Below are 19,773 nucleotides of genomic sequence, written 5' to 3'. Positions count from 1 at the left end.
TTCATTTCCAATTATCGTTATATACAGAAGATTGATTCCGTATATGACTAGTAAAGATCACATCAGTTTGTACCCACGCAGAAACACAAAGTGTAAAAATACTGTTTCAGTACTAGTTATAGCATCACTGCACATTAGATAACACATTAAGGACAGATCCCACATGGGATGTAAGTACACAATGACTCCTGTTGCTGACTTAACAATTTGACACTCCTGTTCATGGCGTCAGTAATCTCCCTAGGCTCTAGTCATGAGTTGCCAGGGCTATGGAAGCCTTTAGAGTTCGCTGACTTTGATCTTATTCCGATAGGGTCATAGTCAAAGTGGAAGTTCTCTCCTCCCTTCAGAGAAAGGTACTTCCTTCTTTGATGGCCCCGTTCTTTCCACTGGGATCTCACTCACAGAGCTCTTTCATTTAGGTCTTCTTTTTTTTCTTTTCCATGGTGTCTTGGCGTTCCATGCCTACAATACTCTCATGGGCTCTTCCGCTCCTCTGCAGTTTTTTTCTTGAGTCTTTTCCTGAGGCTACAGAAATTCTACTTTTATGAAGCTATATTTTCCCAGACTATTGGTGCATGTCCTCACTATCTGCCATCTTGGCTTTGCCCCCAAGCTATACATTTTCTAAAACTAGAAAAATATTCTGGAAAAACAAAGATTTAATCATTATATCAAAGGCTTCATGAAGTTATACTTCTAATCATCTGATCTCTTCCAGGGTCTGATAATGTTAGATGAAATTTCCTTACCAGCAATGCACTTCAGTCACACAGAATTAAATTCAATATTCAGCAAAAACTCTCTTTAAAAAGACCTATATATGTAAAAATAGAATATTCATATGGGGTACTTCAGAAGTTATAGAAACAGTGAAGATCTTTCATTTCAAAAACAAAATGTGGGCAAACTGTTGAAATCTTTATATATGCTAAACTGATTTTCTGTATATAAAGAGAATTGAAAATGAATCTTCATGTGAATGGAAGGGGAGAGCGAGTGGTAAAGGGGAGCATTGCAGGTGGGAGGAAAGTTATTGGGGGAAGCCATTGTAATCCATAAGCTTTACTTTGGAAATTTATATTCATTAAATAAAAGATAAAAAAATGTGGAGTATCTAATGAAATCTTGGAGTCTTCATTTCCAAAAAATCATAACAAAGAGGAAATAAAATAAAGCACTGAAGACTGCTCACTGCTATATTTGAAACTATGAGGTTCCTAGATACAAGAGTGTTGGACTATAGATGGTGATGTTAGTAGTAGAATTTCTAATTGTATACACAGTGTATCTTTTATGCAAAAATAAACTCTTATAATTACATATTCCTTTGCCAGCTTATGCTTTAGGTACTTAAAAAAAACTTACATTTACCTTATGTATAAAAATCATATAAATCTGATATTTTACCAAATTGCTGGGTTAAATCTTTACAATTTACTTATTTGGTTCAATAAAAAGGTATAGCTAGGACACAAATAGTGTTCTGAAATGCTCCAGCAAAGTTTTGGTGCATGATGATGTAACTTTAGCAGTAATTAGCAAAGAGTAAGGAGGCATGTGGACAGACATTCAGTCCTAGTAATTACTGGGGACAGAGAGAAGGGTAGAAGACACTGCAAACTGGTTGGAAAGAGAATTTGAATTCCCAGCACAACATTCAGCATTTTCCATATCTTAAGGAACTTGAAAATCAGATACTTTTATAAAACACTGCTCTTGTAGTTTTATTATTCTATGTATTAATTATTCTAAATATTATTCTATATATAACTTTGCATAGCTCTTTTTTTCAACTTTTATTTAGTAAGTATAAATTTCCATGGTACAACTTTGAATTATAGCAGCTTTTCTCCCCATAAACTCCCCCCAACTGCAACCATTCCATTTCCTGCTCTCTCTCCCATCCCATTCTTCATCAAGATTCATTTTCAATTATATTTATATACAGATGATCAACTTAGTATATACTAACCAAATATTTCAACAGACTGTACCCACAAAGAATCACAAAGTATAGAGTACTGTTTGAGTAGTAGTTTCAGCATTAATTCTCATAGTGCAACACACTAAGGGCAGAGGTTCTCCACAGGGGACAGGTGCTCAGTGATTCTGGCTGTTGATTTAACAATTGACAATCTTATTATGACGTCAGTAATAACCCAAGGTTCTTGTCATGAGCGGCCAAAGAAAATGGAAGCCTCCTGAGTTCACCAACTCTGATCTTATCTAGCTAGACAAGGCTATATTCAAAGTGGCAGTACTCTCCTCCCTTCAGAGAAAGGTACTGCCTTCTTTGATGGCCTGTTCTTGCCAATGGCATCTCACTCACAGTGATCTTTCATTTATGTCATTTTTTCTTTGCCAAAGTGTCTTGACTTTCCATGTGTGACTCATGGGCTCTTCAGCAGGATCCAAATGCCTTAAGGGCTGATTCTGTGGCGAGAGTGCTGTTCAGGGATTTTGCCATTCTATTAGTCTGCTGTGTACCCGGCTTCCCATATAGGACCATTCTCTCCTTTTTAATTTCATCAATAATTATTTGCAGACATTGGTCTTATTTATGCAATCCCTTTGACACATAACCCCATCTTTTTGGTCAATTATGAACTCAAACTGATCAATTTGACTAGTAAGATGGCATTGGTACATGCCACCTTGATGGGATTGAATAGGAATACCCTGAAACGTTTCTAGCTCTACCAGTAGGGGTAAGTCTGAGTGAGCATGTGCCAAATTGTACATTTCACCCTCTCTTATTCAAACTCTTACATTTAACAGGGATCACTTTTCAGTTAAATTTAAACACATAAGAATAATTGTGTGTTAATAATCTCAACTAATGTTATTAAGTAGAATAAAAAATACTAAACGGAGGCCGGCACCATGTCTCACTAGGCTAATCTTACACCTTGTGGCGCTGGCACACTGGGTTCTAGTCCCGGTCGGGGCGCCAGATTCTGTCCCAGTTGCCCCTCTTCCAGGCCAGCTCTTTGCTGTGGCCTGGGAGTGCAGTGGAGGATGGCCCAAGTGCTTGGGCCCTGCACCCCATGAGAGAACAGGAGAAGCATCTGGCTCCTGCCATCGGATCAGCGCGGTGTGCCGGTCACAGCGCGCCAGCCACGGCGGCCATTGGAGGGTGAACCAATGGCAAAGGAAGACCTTTCTCTCTCTCTCTCTCTCTCACTGTCCACTCTGCCTGTCAAAAAAAATACTAAAAGGGATAAAGTATTAAATTGTACATCAACAGTCAGGACAAGGGCTTATCAAGTCACTGTTGCTCATAGTGTCCATTTCACTTCAACAGGTTTCCCCTTTGGTTGCTCAGTTAGTTGTCACAGATCAGGGAGAAAATATGATATTTGTCCCGTTGGGACTGGCTTATTTCACTCAGCATGATGTTTTCCAGATGCCTCCATTTTATTATAAATGAACCACTTTCATTGTTTTTTTACTGCTGTATAGTATTCTATAGAGTACATATCCAATAATTTCTTTATCCAGTCTCCTGTTGATGGGCATTTAAGTTGATTCCATGAATAGCTATTTTGAATTGAAATGAAATAAACATTGAAGTACAGACAATATTTTTGTTTGCCAATTTAATTTCCTTTGGGTAAATTCCAAGGAGTGGGATGACAAGGTCGTGTGGTAGGGCTGTATTCAGGTTTCTGAGGAATCTCCAAACTGACTTCCATAGAGGCTTTACAGTTTACATTCCCACCAACTGTAGGTTAGTGTCCCTTTTCCCCACATCCTCGCCAACATCTGTTTTTAGTTGATTTCTGTATGTAAGCCATTCTAACTGGGGCGAGGTGAAACCTCACTGTGGTTTCGATTTGCTTTTCTCTGGTGGCTAGTGATACTGAGCATTTGTTCATGCGTCGGTTGGCCATTGGATTTCCTCTTTTGAAAACTGTCTATTGAGTTTCTTGTCCTTTCTCGTAATGGGTTTGTTTTGCTGTTGTGGGGTTTCTTGATCTCTTCATAGATTCTGGTTATTAATCCTTTATCAGTTGCATAATTTGCAAATATTTTTCCCATTTTTAATGGTTGTCTCTTCACTTTCCTGACTGTTTCTTTTGCAGTACATAAACTTCTCAATATGATATATGCCCAATTGTTGATTTTGGCTTTGACAGCCTGAGCTTCTGGGGTCTTTTCCAAGAAGTCTTTGCCTATGCCTATATCTTGCAGAATTTCTCCGCAGTTCTATATTATTTTGATGGTGTATTTACTAATTGGACGGGTATAGATTTAGATCTTTAATCTATGTTGAATAGATTTTTGTGTAATTTGAAAGGTTGGGGTCTTGCTTCATGTTTCTGCACATGGAAATTCAGTTTTCCCAGCACAATTTGTTGAATAAACTGTCCTTGCTCCAGGAATTGGTTTTAGATACTTGATCAAATACAAGTTGGCTATAGATGTTTGGGTTGATTCTGGTGTTTCTATTCTGTTCCACTGGGTAATTCATCTGTATCTGTACCATTACCATGCTGTTTTGATTATAACTGCCATCTAGTATGTCCTGAAATCTGGTATTTGTTTTTGTTGCACATGATTGTTTTAGCTTTTTGAGGTCTCCTGTGCCTCCATAAAAATTACAGCATATTTTTTTCCATATCTGAGAAGAATGTCTTTGGTATTTTGATTGGCATCACATTGAATCTATAAATTGCTTGTGGAAGAATGGGCATTTTGATGATATTGATTCTTCCCATCCATAGCATAGAAGATTTTTCCATTTTTATGGTATCCTCTTCTGTTTCTTTCTTTAAGATTTTGTAATGTTCATTGTAGAGATCTTGCACATCATTGATTAAGTTTATTCTGAGGTATTTGTTTTTCTAGCTATTTTTAAAGGGATTGATCTTAGCATCTCTTTCTCAGCCATTGCATTGCCTGATTATACAAAGCTGTTGATTTTTGTGCATTAGTTTTATATCCTGCTACTTTGCCAAACTCTTCTATGAGTTCCAATAGTCTGTTAGTAGAGTTCTTTGGATCTCCTAAGTAAAGAATCATATCATCTGCAAAGAGGGATAGTTTGACTCCTTCCTTCCAAATTTGCATCCCTTGAATTTCTGTTTCTTGCTTAATGGCTCTGGCTAAAACTTTCAGAACTATATTGAATAGCAGTGGTGAGAATGGGCATCCATGTCTCCTACCAGATCTCAGATGAAATGCTTCCAACTTTTTCCCATTCAATAAGATGCTGGCCGTGCGTTTTTCATAAATTGCTTTGATTGCATTGAAGAATGTTCATGAAAGGGTGTTGAATTTTATTGAATGCTTTCTCTGAATCTGTTGAGATAATCATTTGGTTTTTCTTCTGAAGTTTGTAATGTGGTATAGCACATTGATTGATCTGCAAACATTGAACCATCCCTGCGTACCTGGGATAAATCCCATTTGGTCTATGTGGATTATCTTTCTGATGTGTTGTTGCATTCTATTGGCCAGAATTTTATTGAGGATTTTTGCATCTATGTTCATCAGGGATATTGGTCTGTAATTTTCTTTCAATGCTGCACCTTTTTCAGGCCTAGTAATCATTAATTTGATGCTGGCTTCATAGAAAGAATTTGGGAGGATTCCCTCTTTATCAATTGTTCTGGATAGTTTGAGAAGTATTGGAGTTAGTTCTTCTTTAAATGTCTGGTAGAATTCAGCCATGAATCCATCCAGTCCTGGGCTTTTCTTTGTTGGGAGGGCCTATATTTCTGACTCGGTTATGGGTCTGCTTGGGTTTTCTATGTCTTCATGGTTCTATTTAGGTAGGTTGTATGTGTCCAGGAATCTATCCATTTCTGATAGATTTCCCTGTTTGCTCACATACAACTCTTGGTAGTAATTTCTGATGACTCTTTTTATTTACTGTGGTGTCTGTTGCTACATTGCCTTTTTCATTCCTAAATTTATTGATTTTGGTCTTTTCTCTCCTTTTTTTTATTTAGTTGGGACAATGGCGTATCAATTTTGTTTATTTTTTTCGAAAAACCAGCTTTTACTTTTGCTGATCTTTCGTACTTTTTTGGGGGATTCCGTTTTGTTTATTTCTGCTCTTATTTTAACAATTTCTCTTCTCCTCCTAGTTTGGGGTCCAGTTTGCTGCAGTTTTTCTAGATCCTTCAGATGCATTGGTAACTCATTTGCTTGGTGCCTTTCCCAATTCTTGATGTAGCCACCTATTGCTAAACTTTCCTCTTAACACACTGCTTTTGCTGTTTCCCATAAGTTTTTATATGTTGGGTTGTTATCTTCATTAACTTCCAGAATGTTTTTGATTTCTCTTTTGATATCTTCTATGACCCAGTGTTTTCAGGAGCATGTTGTTCAGTCTCCATGTTTATGCATATGTTCTGGAGATTCCTGAGTTGCTAATTTCCTGCTTCAATGCACTGTGGCCTAGGAAGATACATGGTATGATTTTGATCTTTTAAATTTGCTGAGACTTGCTTTATGGCCTAGTATGTGGTCAATCCTAGAGAAGTTTCCATGTACTACATAAGAATGTGTATTATTTAAGTGTAGTTCTATAAATATCTGTTAGATCCTTTTGGACTATAGTGTTGATTAAATCTACTTTTTCTTTTTGATCTTCTGTCTGGTTGATCTGTCTATTGCTGAAATTGGAGTATTGAATTCCCTAATACTATTGTATTGGAGTTTAAGTCTCAGTTAGGTTCTTCAACATATCTTTCAAATAAACTGGTGCCCTGTAGTTAGGTGCATATACCTTGATAATAGTTACATCTCCCTGTTGAATTGATCCCCTAATCATTATATAGTGCCACTCTTTGTCTCTCTTAACAGTTTTTGTGTTAATGTTTGTATTGTCTGATATTAAGATGGTTACACCAGTTCTTTTTTGCTTCTGTTTGCAAAGAATATTTTAATCCAAAAATTCACTTTCAGTCTGTATGTATCTTTGTTGGAAAGATGTGTTTCTTGTAAGGAGCAAATAGATGGGTTTTGTTTTTTAATCCATTCAGTGATTTGTGCCTTTTAACTGGAGAGTTGAGGCCATTTTCATAATGTGACTATTGATAAGTAGTAACTTTGCCCGCCATTTTTCCAAAGATATTTCTAATATATGCTTTGAACTTCCTGTGATCTTTTACTGAGAAATTTTCTTCCTTTACCTTCTTTCATATTGATGACCATGATTCTGTGTTTCTGTGTATGACACATCTTTAAGCATATTTTGCATGGCTTTATGAGTGGTGGCAAATTCTTTCAATTTCTGTTTGCTATGAAAGGCCTTTATTTAACCTTTATTCACAAATGAGACCTTTGTGAGATCTAATAATCTGGGATGGCATTTTTTTTCTCTTAGTACCTGGGCTATATCTTGCCATTCCCTCTTAGCCTGTAGGGTTTCTGTTGAGAAGTTGCTCTGAGATTGGAGATCCACTGAGAGTAATCTGACGTTTCTCTCTTGCACATTTTAGAATCTTTTCTTTATGTTTCACTGTGGTGAATTTGATTACAACATGTTGTGTGAGGATCTCTTTTGGTTATGGTTAATGGGGGTTCTAAGTGCTTCCTTTACTTGGATGTCTCTTTCCTTCCCCAAACCCGGGTAATTTTCTGCTAGTATCTCACTAACAAAGCCTTCTAATCCTTTCTCTCTCTCCATGCCTTCAAGAACTCCTAGAGCCCAATTTCTGAGTTTTTAATAGCATCCTGCAGATTTTGAACACTATTTATTAGATTTCTAATTTCCTCTTCTTTTCTTTGGCTTGAATGTATACTTTCCTGTTCTCTGTTTTCTAGGTCCGATATTCTCTCTTTTGCTTCACTGATTCTGTTTTTAAGGCTCTCCAATGTGTTTTTCATTTGTTCTTTTGAATGCTTCATTTGATTTTGTTTCTCTTCAATATCTCAGTTTAATGCTCTACTACATCTCTCATTTTTTATTCCTCCTTAAGATTTCATTTTCATGACAGATATTTTCTGTCTGTCCTGTGTGGATTTCTGTAGTTCATGCATTTGTTTTTGATATCTTCTAAATGGCCTTATCATAATTTTTGGAAATCCATATCTTGCATTTCTTCTATCTCTTCATCTTCATAATCTTGTATTGGAGTGTCATGTTCATTTGGAAGCATCATGTCTTCCTTGTTCTTGCATCCTTGGTTTCTGTGTTTGTTGCTTGGAATTTTGGAAATATTCTTTTTTATTCTTTTTTTCTTGTTGTGGTGTCTTTTTTTGCTATACTATGACTATACTATGACTCTAAGTGGATTATCTGCTTTTGGTGACTCTCTAGAGGTTTGTGGTGGGTGTGGCCAGAGAGCTCTGTTCAGTTCTTCAGAACTAAGGGTGTGCCTAAGTGAAACATCCAGGTTTGCCATGGTAAATCTCTCTCTCTCTCTCTCTCTCTCTCTCTCTCTCTCTCTCTCTCTCTCTCTCTCTCTTTCTCTTTATTCAGTAGGGAAGTAATTCTGCTCAGCTAAGCTCTTGCCCTTGATGGCAATCAGTGCACGAATGATAGCCCCAGTAGTATAATATTCATATGCTCTGTCTCAAGAACCACACAAAGGATCTGTGTAGTCCTCAATTTAATTCAGATTCCCCTGCAATGTCTCTCACCACCTAGCCAAGGCTGCATGAATCTGCAGTGTCTCCCACCAAGACTACTTATGTCTCAGCCACACCATGAGTTCTCAAATTTTTTCCACAGTCCCAGTTTATAAACTCTGTACATTCACTAGGTCTTAGTCTCCTGTTATTTCTCCCTACCAGAGTCAGGATTTTCTGCTAGGCTGAGGGGAGTCACAGCCCTGTGCTGGCACAGCTGTTACGTATGTCAATATGGCACTATTTTCTACTCGACTTTGTGAGGTGAGTGAAGAGACTGAATAATGCCCATACAGGTCCCTTTTATTTTTTTTTTCTCTCCTCTAGTTAGGCTGGTGTACTTTCCTCCATGGGGCTTCAAGCCCTGTTCCCTCTAGGCTCTTCCTGCTGCTTTTCTGCCAGTGTCTCAGGCTACTGAGGTTTTGTTTCACTTTCCCTTTCCAGTGCTGGAGCAGAGGCTGCCTCAGCACCTTTGCTCCTGAGCTGTGGGCACCAATGCCCTCCACATAGGCCACTGTGTTCCTCTAATTCTGGACGTTTCCTCTGCAGTTTTTTCCCTAACTCTTCCCTGAGACTTCACTATCTCCACTTTTATTAACCTATCTTTTCCTGGACCATCATTGAGCTCCCTCCCTATTCCGCCATCTTGGAGCCCTCCCACATAACTCTAAGTATATTATCCAGTTTAATTTTTATCTTTATAAAATTCTAGCCATTATTTAATAAACCTGTGAAAGTATGACTTACAATACTAAACAACTGGTTTGAGGGATTATTAAGTAACATTCCACTATAAAATTTCAGGAAAACTATAGTCATAGAATTAGATCAGGATATGTGACATAATTAATTTATTTTTCAGCATCACTAAATTAATTAATGGCATGAACATAAGAACCTCACATAGAACCACTCATAGCTTAGCACAGGGTTGCTACTGATATCTACAAAGTCTTTGTTTGAAATATAAAATGGCAGCTTTTCTTTCACATGAAGGTCCAGTTGAGTACTATAGATTATCAAAGGGATTCAGTGTGGATCTCAGTCTCTCTCTCCCATTAGACCCGGCAGGCTATAAATAGGACAACTCATATAATTGCACCTAATGAATGCTGTGACTTCCTGTCCTCTTGTCCATTTCCTCTTTCTAGTATTCTTGTGGTAAAATAAGACACTTCAGGTGATACAAATCCTTCAGAGAGTACACATTCACAGATTCTAAGGCTGAGACCTAATTGCATACAGCATGTGAACAACTGGAAGAGGATATGCACTGAAAATTTCAAATAAGAAGGAATGAACTCCTACAAAACGTGTTTCCTTACCATACAAAAGAGCTTAGGCTATATTTCCTTAGTGAATATATTTTTCTTGAGATTTCACAGCTCAATTTTAGAGAAAGAGAGTTTGTGAGTCTGACATTTTAATTATTATGACCGGCATCACACAGCAACCAAGAAGCTGAAGTCAAAAGCAAATTTCTATTTTCAGAGCACATAACTTTTTTTGACAGGCAAAGTGGACAGTGAGAGAAAGATAGACAGAGAAAAAGGTCTCCCTTTTCCGTTGGTTCACCCCCCGATGGCCGCTGCAGCAGGAGCGCTGTGGCCGGTGCACCGTACTGATCTGAAGCCAGGAGCCAGGTGCTCCTCCTGGTCTCCCATGCAGGTACAGGACCCAAGCACTTGGGTCATCCTCCACTGCACTCCTGGGCCACAGCAGAGAGCTGTACTGGAAGAGGAGCAGCCGGGACAGAATCCGGCACCCCTACTGGGACTAGAACCTGGGGTGCTGGTGCCCTAGGTGGAGGATTAGCCTACTGAGCCATGGTTCCGGCCCCAGAATTATTTTAATGCAGTCTGTAACATTTTACAAGTGGAGTGTCAGTAAAACTGAATTCCAGTGCATCTGAAAATGACCTTTTCTGTGTTTCTAATTTTAGCCAGTGCTACTTAGTACTGTTCTGCTTCTGGAAAATAATTCCATTAACACTAGAAAAGAAAAATATAATAACATATAAAGAGACATACACCTGAGTTAAGAAAACATGTATACATTGTCCTACTATATCAAATTAGGAGAAAATGAAATACATAAACTATTCTTTAATTAATGAATCTGGTGAAATATCCAATGATAGTAGAAGACACAGATGCTTAGTCACAATGACAGAGAAGACAGATGAAAGAAGTAAGTTGTCTAGCACCATTCTCCTTAGAAGATAAACAGGGATACATTGTGTAACTGCATCTTATAATTGATTACACAGATAAAGAATCTGGAAATTTGAACTTCATTAAGTGTAATTCAGGTTCAGGTATATGCACGATGATGCAATAGTTAATGTAACCATTTTCTTAGTCTTGATTATTTCCCTGATAATCATCTTTCAAGAACTCAAACCATCATCAAGTGTTCTCATAGAGAATTAGCAGGGTGCTGGTTTGGAAGTGGAAAAGCCAACACTCAGACTGCTGTATCCATAGCATACTCATGCTGGTGAGAGCGCCTTAATGTGCTCTGCACTAACTATGACTTCACATAGTTATTTTTGTTCTTTCAATGACAAGAATGAGAATATTTTTGATAGTGATGCTACGTGTTAACTTCTGGATTGCAGCCTGATGGTCCCAAAAGCCTAGACTTAAACACACTTTAGGATTTCAATATATGCATTTGCTCTCCAAATTACTGGCCACCTGTCACCTACCTGTTTCTTTGGAAAATCAAAGATATACATCTTTGCTTTACATTGCTTAAACTTGGAAGGTGAGTAGGTTTTTGAGATTGTAGAAAACAATAGAATTCTGTCTGAGTTATCCTGAGCTCAACATTCATCACTGTCCTGACATAGTTGGGCATATAATCTGAAGGGTTTCATGTGAATGCTACTTATTCTACTGTTTCCTTTAGAGTGGTGAACCTTAATCCAGGATGTAGGACTTCATTTGTTTGCTATTTACAGATAATTTTTTTCTAAAGTACCAGAAAACAGCATGGTGCCTAACTCCATCAGTTTGTCATTGTTAACCAGCTAGACTGAAAATATAGAATGATGTCTGTATCAGGGATATTCAGAACTTTTCTGTCTCAAGACAGAATTGCAAGAAAGTGACATGGGTGTAAAATGGGCAAGAGGAAATTGGGTATTTATATATAGTATATGAATACAGAGTCATGGAATTATAGTAGGATACAGTCAACTAATATTGTGGACTCTGGCACAACACAAATAAAGAAGTGTTTAAATATACTACGTCCTTTTACATAGAAGTATGATGCACCATCACCCATTCCTTCAAAAGAACTAATGCATAGTGCACCACCCAATGAATTCCCTCAAAAATCACATGGAATCAAGCCAATTCTTTCTTCTATTCACTGATGGATGTCCTGCTCTTTCAACATCGCTGCATATGTTAGACATATAATCTACTGATCAAAAGGATTCATGGAAAACTGTTCTCTAAAAATATATTATGCTTTATTCTACTATCAACCATAACAGGTTCAATAAATTCTTACTAATGTTTCAATGCTGATTGGGGTATGAAAACATCCACATGTGTATTCAATTATTTTACCTCTGTTTCTCACTGGCCCTATCAAACACATTAAATTGCTGAGATGTACAAAGTATGCTAGGATATTTTTTTTTACCATGAGATTGGAAATGTCCATCAGTCTGAGGTAAGACATGGATGACTTGGTTTGCTAATCTGTATCTGTGATAGTTGTCATATCTCACTGTGTATGTTTTCATATTGTCTCAAATAATATAGAAAAAACCAGGCCAAATTTGAAACAAGATATCAAGAGAAGCAAAGTGCCTCTATTGTTTCATGGAAGTGCAGATTAAGATCCTTGGTAAAGTTAGCCAGCAGTCTGTGGGAATCTTGAAGCAAGCTTGAGCACTGCATTTTTGAAAACACGCAGCTGAGAAGAAGGGTTAAAGTGAAAGTGATTTTAAATAATACAAACTCTTTCAGAAATTCAAGGTGAAACTTCTACCTGGCAATCCTATGGAACAGAAACTTCCCAAGAGTAACAGGATTGTTTGACATATGCTGTAGTTTCTCTTCTCTAAGGCCTTTGGTAGAACATGGCTTCCATATTACTTACATTGGTTCTCTGATGAAAAGACCTTTTCCCACATGATGTTTGTCTCCTGCTCAAGAATTGAATGGATTGAATTCTCTCATAATTCCTGAAAAATTCTGGACAGTATAGATAAACTCTTCCTTCAAGTCTATGGTAATATAAGGATCAGATTCCTGTGGTGATAATTGAGTTACTCAGAGAGGTTTTGGAAAAAAGAAACCCTCTCAGAATATTTGAAACTTGCAGCATAAACATGTTCATTCTACAACTCAATCTTTATTCATGTGGGATGAGGATACCATAATTTCAAAGATGTGATCTCTCATTGATTTTCTACCATAGTAATATAGGTTCTTGATGATAGGCAAGGAATTTGAAATCTCTACTTATAACTTTATTGGATGATCAGTGTAATTGTAGAATGTACATTACAAAATCTGGAAATAATTCATGGTGTCAAACATGGGTTTGCAAATTTTAACTACTAATTAGGCTGCAGAACCGAATGGTTTTATGTGATGATTTACAACCAGGACACTCAATGCTCCAATTTCAAGAAAATTTGAAAGCAACTAAAGAGAACTATAAATATACAATGAATTACTAAAATTTCTTCATAAAGGAAATTTCACTTTGTAGTTGCAGTGTATGTTTTCCTTCACATGATGGTATAAATGTGGAATCAGTTTTCTTGCCAGGTGTTAATTTTGATGAACTGTGCAATTCAATTGCAAGTTACTAAGATTTTGTCTGCTTTGCATTTTATTTTAAATACAGCATGCAATATCCCTGTTTATTCTTTTCTACATTTTTCATTTTAGTATTTCCAAATTTCATGTTTCCAGAAAGTCTGCCTCCAAAGCATAGAACCCCTAGCATTAAAAAACCACATTAGACAGTGGCTTCAGCAGTTCAAGATCAGCACAAACAGCCTTCAGCCTGGTGCATGACCAGGCTAACATGCTTGTAGATGAATGTGCTTTGTTCTGTGTATGTCTCTCATGCAAGTATGGAACTAGGTCAGATTTGGAGTTGCAGGAACATTCCTGTCTTAGGTACATTGTATGTCAAAAATTGATGTTTCTTCATGTTGATAGGTACTGAGCTCATTTTGCTGCCTTACAATAATCCAAAAACAAGCATCTGAAATCCCTCATTCCTTGTTTTGAAATGGAGCCATATATCAACCCCAGAATACAGAGTCAGAAAGAGTTCTAGGAATTCTACTTTATTATGGACCTTTGATTTCAGATTTAATTATTTTGAATCCATTTGCTTGAGCTGTCATCCTGATTCCATGTGAAGTACAGTTGGTTTCCATAATAATACATTATTTTCCCTTATTTTGCAGAAAATGTGACACACATAGCACAATTAGAAAGCTCACAGAAAGTCTGAGAGTGTGATGTCTTCTAGCATCCATTAGGAAATGAAGCATTAGAAAAGGCAATCACAGCAACTCTGGTCACATTTTCTACCTTGTACCACCTGGATCAATAATCTATTCTCTTCAAGATACTCATCATATTTACATTGTTCAGACATGGTGGGGACAAAAATGTTGAATGGGTTGCAGGCTGGCTACTCAGCTTGTGATGCCTTATGTATATATCAGCGGGGACACACGATTGTGTATCAGAGAATAGGTCTCTGTCTTAGAAAAAAGCATTTTTCTTAGGAAAAAAGGTGGGAATGGGAGATTTAGGGAAAGAGAGGAACTCCATATTTTCAATTCTGGCTCTGGATTCTTGCAGACAGAATTCATCCAAGTGCTATCTTGAACTGAATATCAGTTATTACTAATTGTCTCTATAAAGGAAAACAACAACACTTAACTTTAATACATATTTTTGACAGGAATGTTAAGAAAGCACACCCTAAAAACCAGGAATGTATTATTATTTAGTCTTCATGTGTATGGAATTCTTTGGGACAAGAAGAATGGGATAAGTTTCAACAACTTTAAATTCTGGAAGGAAGCACACATAACATTTTCACAAATACTCAATGTTCTAACTTACTTTGCAATCTAGAAACCTACATGCCATAGCAACAGGGAGAAGAAAGATAGTTTCAAAAAGATTGTTTTGTGAATATGAGAAAGGGAAAGGGAAGTTAAAGACAAAAGATGAGAACTGTCTGTATGAATTGGTGACAGGTTATTATAATCCATTGTTATGTTCTGTTCCCCCAATTCTTCGGATTAATTGAGCTTTAGATATTGTTGTCTCACTGATATTGCAAGTAGTATGATTCATATCAGATGCAAATGATAGGAAGATTCTAGCATGATTGTGTATATTAAACCTTCCTGGCATATTCCATAACACCCTGAACACATCATTTTCACTCACTATGCTGAAATATTAATTATTCCTTCCTCATGCATTTGTATTCAGTAATTTGCATTTGAGTCTTCCATATTTTCTTACCACTATCTGTAAGTTTTCAGAAATTTTGCACATTCCTATCTGATTGGGATGTTTGGAATAAATATCAGTAGGCAGGTAATCTGCAGTGAACTGCACACTGAGTCGATTTTTTCGTGGTGAACACATAGAATAGGATATAGAGTTTTTCAGATTATAATGCAGCAACATATAATTCCATCCTTATGTCTCAGAATCCTCAAATTTCATCACATATTTCAAAAGCACATTGCATTGTTTCAGATATCATTAACTTTTCTTCAAGATCCTGTTTCCTTAAAACATAAAATAATTTGCAAAGCATTATTTACCTTTATTTGCTATGCATTACAAAGAATTCAGAGAAACATAGGCAGAGACAGAGATAATCAGGTAACATTCACAACCAATACTGCTTTCTAACTTTCCAAAATACTAAGTGCTGGGACTGGCAGAATAATGGCCCTTGGAATAAATAAATGAAAACTTCCTATGTGAGTCTCAGTGAAATCTGTATTTCAGCAGTAATCTGAAACATTTTTTTTCATTTGAAAGAACTTGTTTCGAAAGTGGCATATGGATTCCAATTCAGTCATTCTGATAGGAGAATATATATTTTTAGAAAATTTTTATTTAATAAATATAAATTTCACAGGTACTGCTTTTGGAAAATAGCAGTTTGTTCACTCATACCAAACTGCCCACGCCAACTTCTAGCCCACCTCCAATTCCTTTTCCCATCCCATTCTTCATTTAAAAAAAGATTGATTTAAGTATCTTTATATACAGATGATCTACTCTACACTAAGTAAAGATTTCAACAGTATATACCCACACTGACAAACAAAGTATAAAGTACTATTTGAATACTAGTTTTGCCATTAATTCTAACTCATTAAGGATAAAGGTCCTACATGGGGAGTAATTGCACAGTGACCCCTGTTGATTTAACAGTTGACACTCTTATTTATGATGTCAGTGATCACTCAATGCTCTTGTTATGGACTTCCAAGGCTATGGAATACTTGTGAATCCACAACTCTGTCATATTTAGACAGGGACATAAGCAAAGTGGAAGTTCTTCCTTTGGAGAAAGGTACTTCCTTCTTTGATGGTCCCTTCTTTCCACTGGGATGACATTGGCAGAAATCTTTCATGCAGGTCAATTTTGACATATTTCTAGGGCTTTCCATACCTAAATTGCTCTCATGAGACTTTTGACCAAATCTACATGCCTTAAGGAATAATTCTGAAGCCAGAGTGCTGTTTAGGGCATTTGTTATTCTATGAGTCTGCTGTGTTGCCCGCTTCACATGTTGGGTCATTTTTCTTTTTTAATTCTACTGTTATTAGCAGTGGTCTTAGTTATGTGATTCCTTTGACACTTATTCCTATCCTTATGATCAGTTGTAACTAGTAAGAGGGCATTAGTACCTGCCAACCTAATGGGATTTGGAGTCCCATGGTAAATTTTTAGCTTTACTCTTAGGTAAGTCCATGGGAATGCATGCCAACCTATACATCATCTCCCTCTCTTATTCCCTTTATTGTTTTTTGTGAATAACAATTTTCAGTTGGATTTAAATATCTAATAATAATTCTGATTAAGTGGCTGGTGCCGTGGCTCAATAGGCTAATCCTTCGCCTGCGGTGCCGGCACACCAGGTTCTAGTCCCATTTGGGGAGCTGGATTCTGTCACGGTTGCTGCTCTTCCAATGGTAAAACAATAAAAGTAAAAACAATAAAATAGTAAGCCGTTCCTCAACATTCATGACAAGAGCTGATCAAGTCATTGCTTCTTATAGTGTCAGTTCATGTCTACAGGTTCCTTTTAGGTGCTCAGTTAGTTGTCAGTGAACATGGAGAACACATGATATTTTTCCCTTTGGGACTGCCATATTTGACTCGGAATGATGTTTTCCAAATTCCTCCATTTTGTTGCAAATGGTGGGATTTCATTTATTTTCACCACTGTATAGCATTCCATAGAATTCATATCCCAGTGCCCCATGCTCACCTGGGTTATAATTGCCTCTCACCACCTGGAGGGTTTATTTTGGGTGTGGTTGGAGGCAGTGGCGGCAGCGACAGCAGCGATGAGGGGAGTTTCCTTGTGCCTCCATTCATGAGAGCGGGGGAGCAGTGTTGGACACCACTGCTTCTAGCATCAGCAACAGCAATTTGTGATTGTGGTACCAGATATTCAGTTGCACATTCCCACATCAATGCACTGCCAATGGGTTATATCCTATGTTGTGACCTCATGGTTTTAGTGGGAATAAAGATGAGTATAAGCAGTGATGAGGTCAACTTCTTGGTATATAGATACTTACAAGAGACAGGATTTTCTCATTCAGCATTTACCTTTGGTATAGAAAGCCGTATCAGTCAGTCTAATATAAACAGTGCCCTTGTCCCACCTGCTGCATTGATTTCTATCATCCAGAAAGGTCTACAGTATGTAGAGGCAGAAGTTAGTATTAATGAGGATGGTACCTTGTTTGATAGTTGACCAATAGAATCTCTGTCTCTGATAGATGCCATAATGCCTGATGTAGTGCAAACAAGACAACAAGCTTATAGAGATAGCCGCAGCTGCAACTAACCACAAGGATATGCAAAAAATGGAGAAAACACAGCAAATGGGGAGGAGAATGGAGCACATACTTTACCAAATAATCATACTGATATGATGGAAGTGGATAGGGATGTTGAAATCCCTCCTAATAAAGCAGTTGTGTTACGGAGCTATGAATCTGAAGTTTTCATTTGTGCCTGGAACCCTGTTAGTGATCTCCTGCTGTCAGGGTCTGGAGACTCAACAGCAAGAATATGTAATCTAAGTGAAAACAGTACCAGTGGCTCCACAAAATTATTACTGAGACATTGCATACAAGAAGCATGGCAAGATGTTCTGAGCAACAAGGATGTAACTTCTCTAGATTGGAACAGTGAAGGTACAATTCTAGCAACAGGTTCATATGATGGATTTGCAAGAATATGGACTAAAGATGGTAATCTTGCCAGCACCTTAGGACAGCCTAAAGGCCTATATTTGCATTAAAGTGGAATAAGAAAGGAAATGTCATCCTAAGTGCTAGAGTAGACAAGACAACAATTATTTTGGATGCATATACTGGTGAAGCCATTACATTCAGCACCAGCATTGCATGTTGATTGGCAGAGCAACCACACCTTTGCTTTATGTATAACGGATATGTGCATTCATATCTGTAAATTAGTACAAGATAGACCTTTTAAAACATTCCAGGGACATATGAATGAAGTAAATGCTATTAAATGGGACCCAACTGGCAATCGCCTGGCCTCCTGTTCAGATGATATGACTTTGAAGATATGGAGTATGAAGCAAGACAATTGTGTCCATGATTTACAAGCATATAATAAAGAGATTTATACTATCAAATGGAGTCCAACTGGACCAGGAATGAATAACCCAAATGCCAACCTTATGTTAGCAAGTGCATCCTTCAATTCTACTGTTAGGTTATGGGATATTGACAGAGGAATTTGCATACATACTTTGACAAAACATCAAGAGCCTGTGTACACCGTAGCTTTCTTTCCTAATGGCAGGTATATGGCAAGTGGCTCTTTAGACAAATGTGTACACACATCCAGAACACACAGAAATGTGCTCTAGTTCACAGTTATAGAGGAACAGGTGGAATTTTTGAAGTTTGCTGGAATGCAGCAGGAGACAGAGTTGGAGCCAGTGCATCAGATGGTTCAGTTTGTGTATTAGACCTTTGGAAATAGCACTACTAGTTGGAAGCCATGGACCAACTATGAATGTGTACATAGCCAAAATGACTGTCCCTGACCCATGTACTGCTATAGTTCCACTTGAACCATGGCCAGTCCACTACAGCCAAACCTAAAGGAAATATATACATACAAGGTATATAAACAAAACTGCACCCTGAAGATGACAGTTTTGTCACAGCTTGTGAATTCTGTTCACCAAGTGCTGGAATCTAATCTGACGTGCCCCTAAAATAGCATTTAGAAGTTTTGGATATAAAAAACAGAAGAGAGAAATATACGTTATAAAAGCAGACCATACATGTACAGTTTTAGAATACTAATGATAACCTTGTTTCTCCCTTTGAATCAGCAGACACCATGGATTATATTCTTTTTTCCTTTCGGTAGTGAGCAGTTCATGTGTACAGAGAAAATGGACTTACAGAAACTTTCAGCCGTAGTTTGTTCTTGCTTTTCAATTTTGTTTTTGGTTTAGATTATGGATGCATGAAGTAAGGAAGTGAATCAATTTCTTGTTTATATTTTTCACAAAATTCTTAAAAATATTTTAATGCATTTTTTGAAAAGGTAGATGTTTGGTACATTTTATGGCTCCAGAGCATATATTCAATTGGTGCATATTGAGGAAAGGGGAATTGGAAATCAAATGAAAATATATGACTTTGTCTTGTCAATCTGTAAGACACATCAGTAAGAGTATTATGCTCTGTTTTTTGTGGTGATGTGGCTTAAATATAATAGTTTCTTTTTTGGGGACAAATTTCTGTTAATTAAAAACTACAAAGGAAATAATTTTCTGATACCATAGAGAAGATACATTTTAAAAAATCTTCAGATGTTTTGTAGCCATAACTAAAATATGGTTAAAATGTGCACTATTGTGAA

The 19,773-nt window shown here is 37.2% G+C and overlaps 1 pseudogene; it reads left to right on the top strand.

Annotated features, from left to right (window-relative positions):
* The first annotated feature begins 17,320 nt into the window (after positions 1-17,320).
* On the top strand, positions 17,321-19,186 carry LOC133754053 (F-box-like/WD repeat-containing protein TBL1XR1; annotated as a pseudogene).
* Positions 19,187-19,773: the final 587 nt, after the last annotated feature.

The sequence above is a fragment of the Lepus europaeus genome, chromosome Y (genome assembly GCF_033115175.1).
Source record: "Lepus europaeus isolate LE1 chromosome Y, mLepTim1.pri, whole genome shotgun sequence".
NCBI lineage: Eukaryota > Metazoa > Chordata > Mammalia > Lagomorpha > Leporidae > Lepus > Lepus europaeus.
Note: the sequence above shows the minus strand (reverse complement) of the source record. Positions and strands in the feature narration are given on the sequence as shown.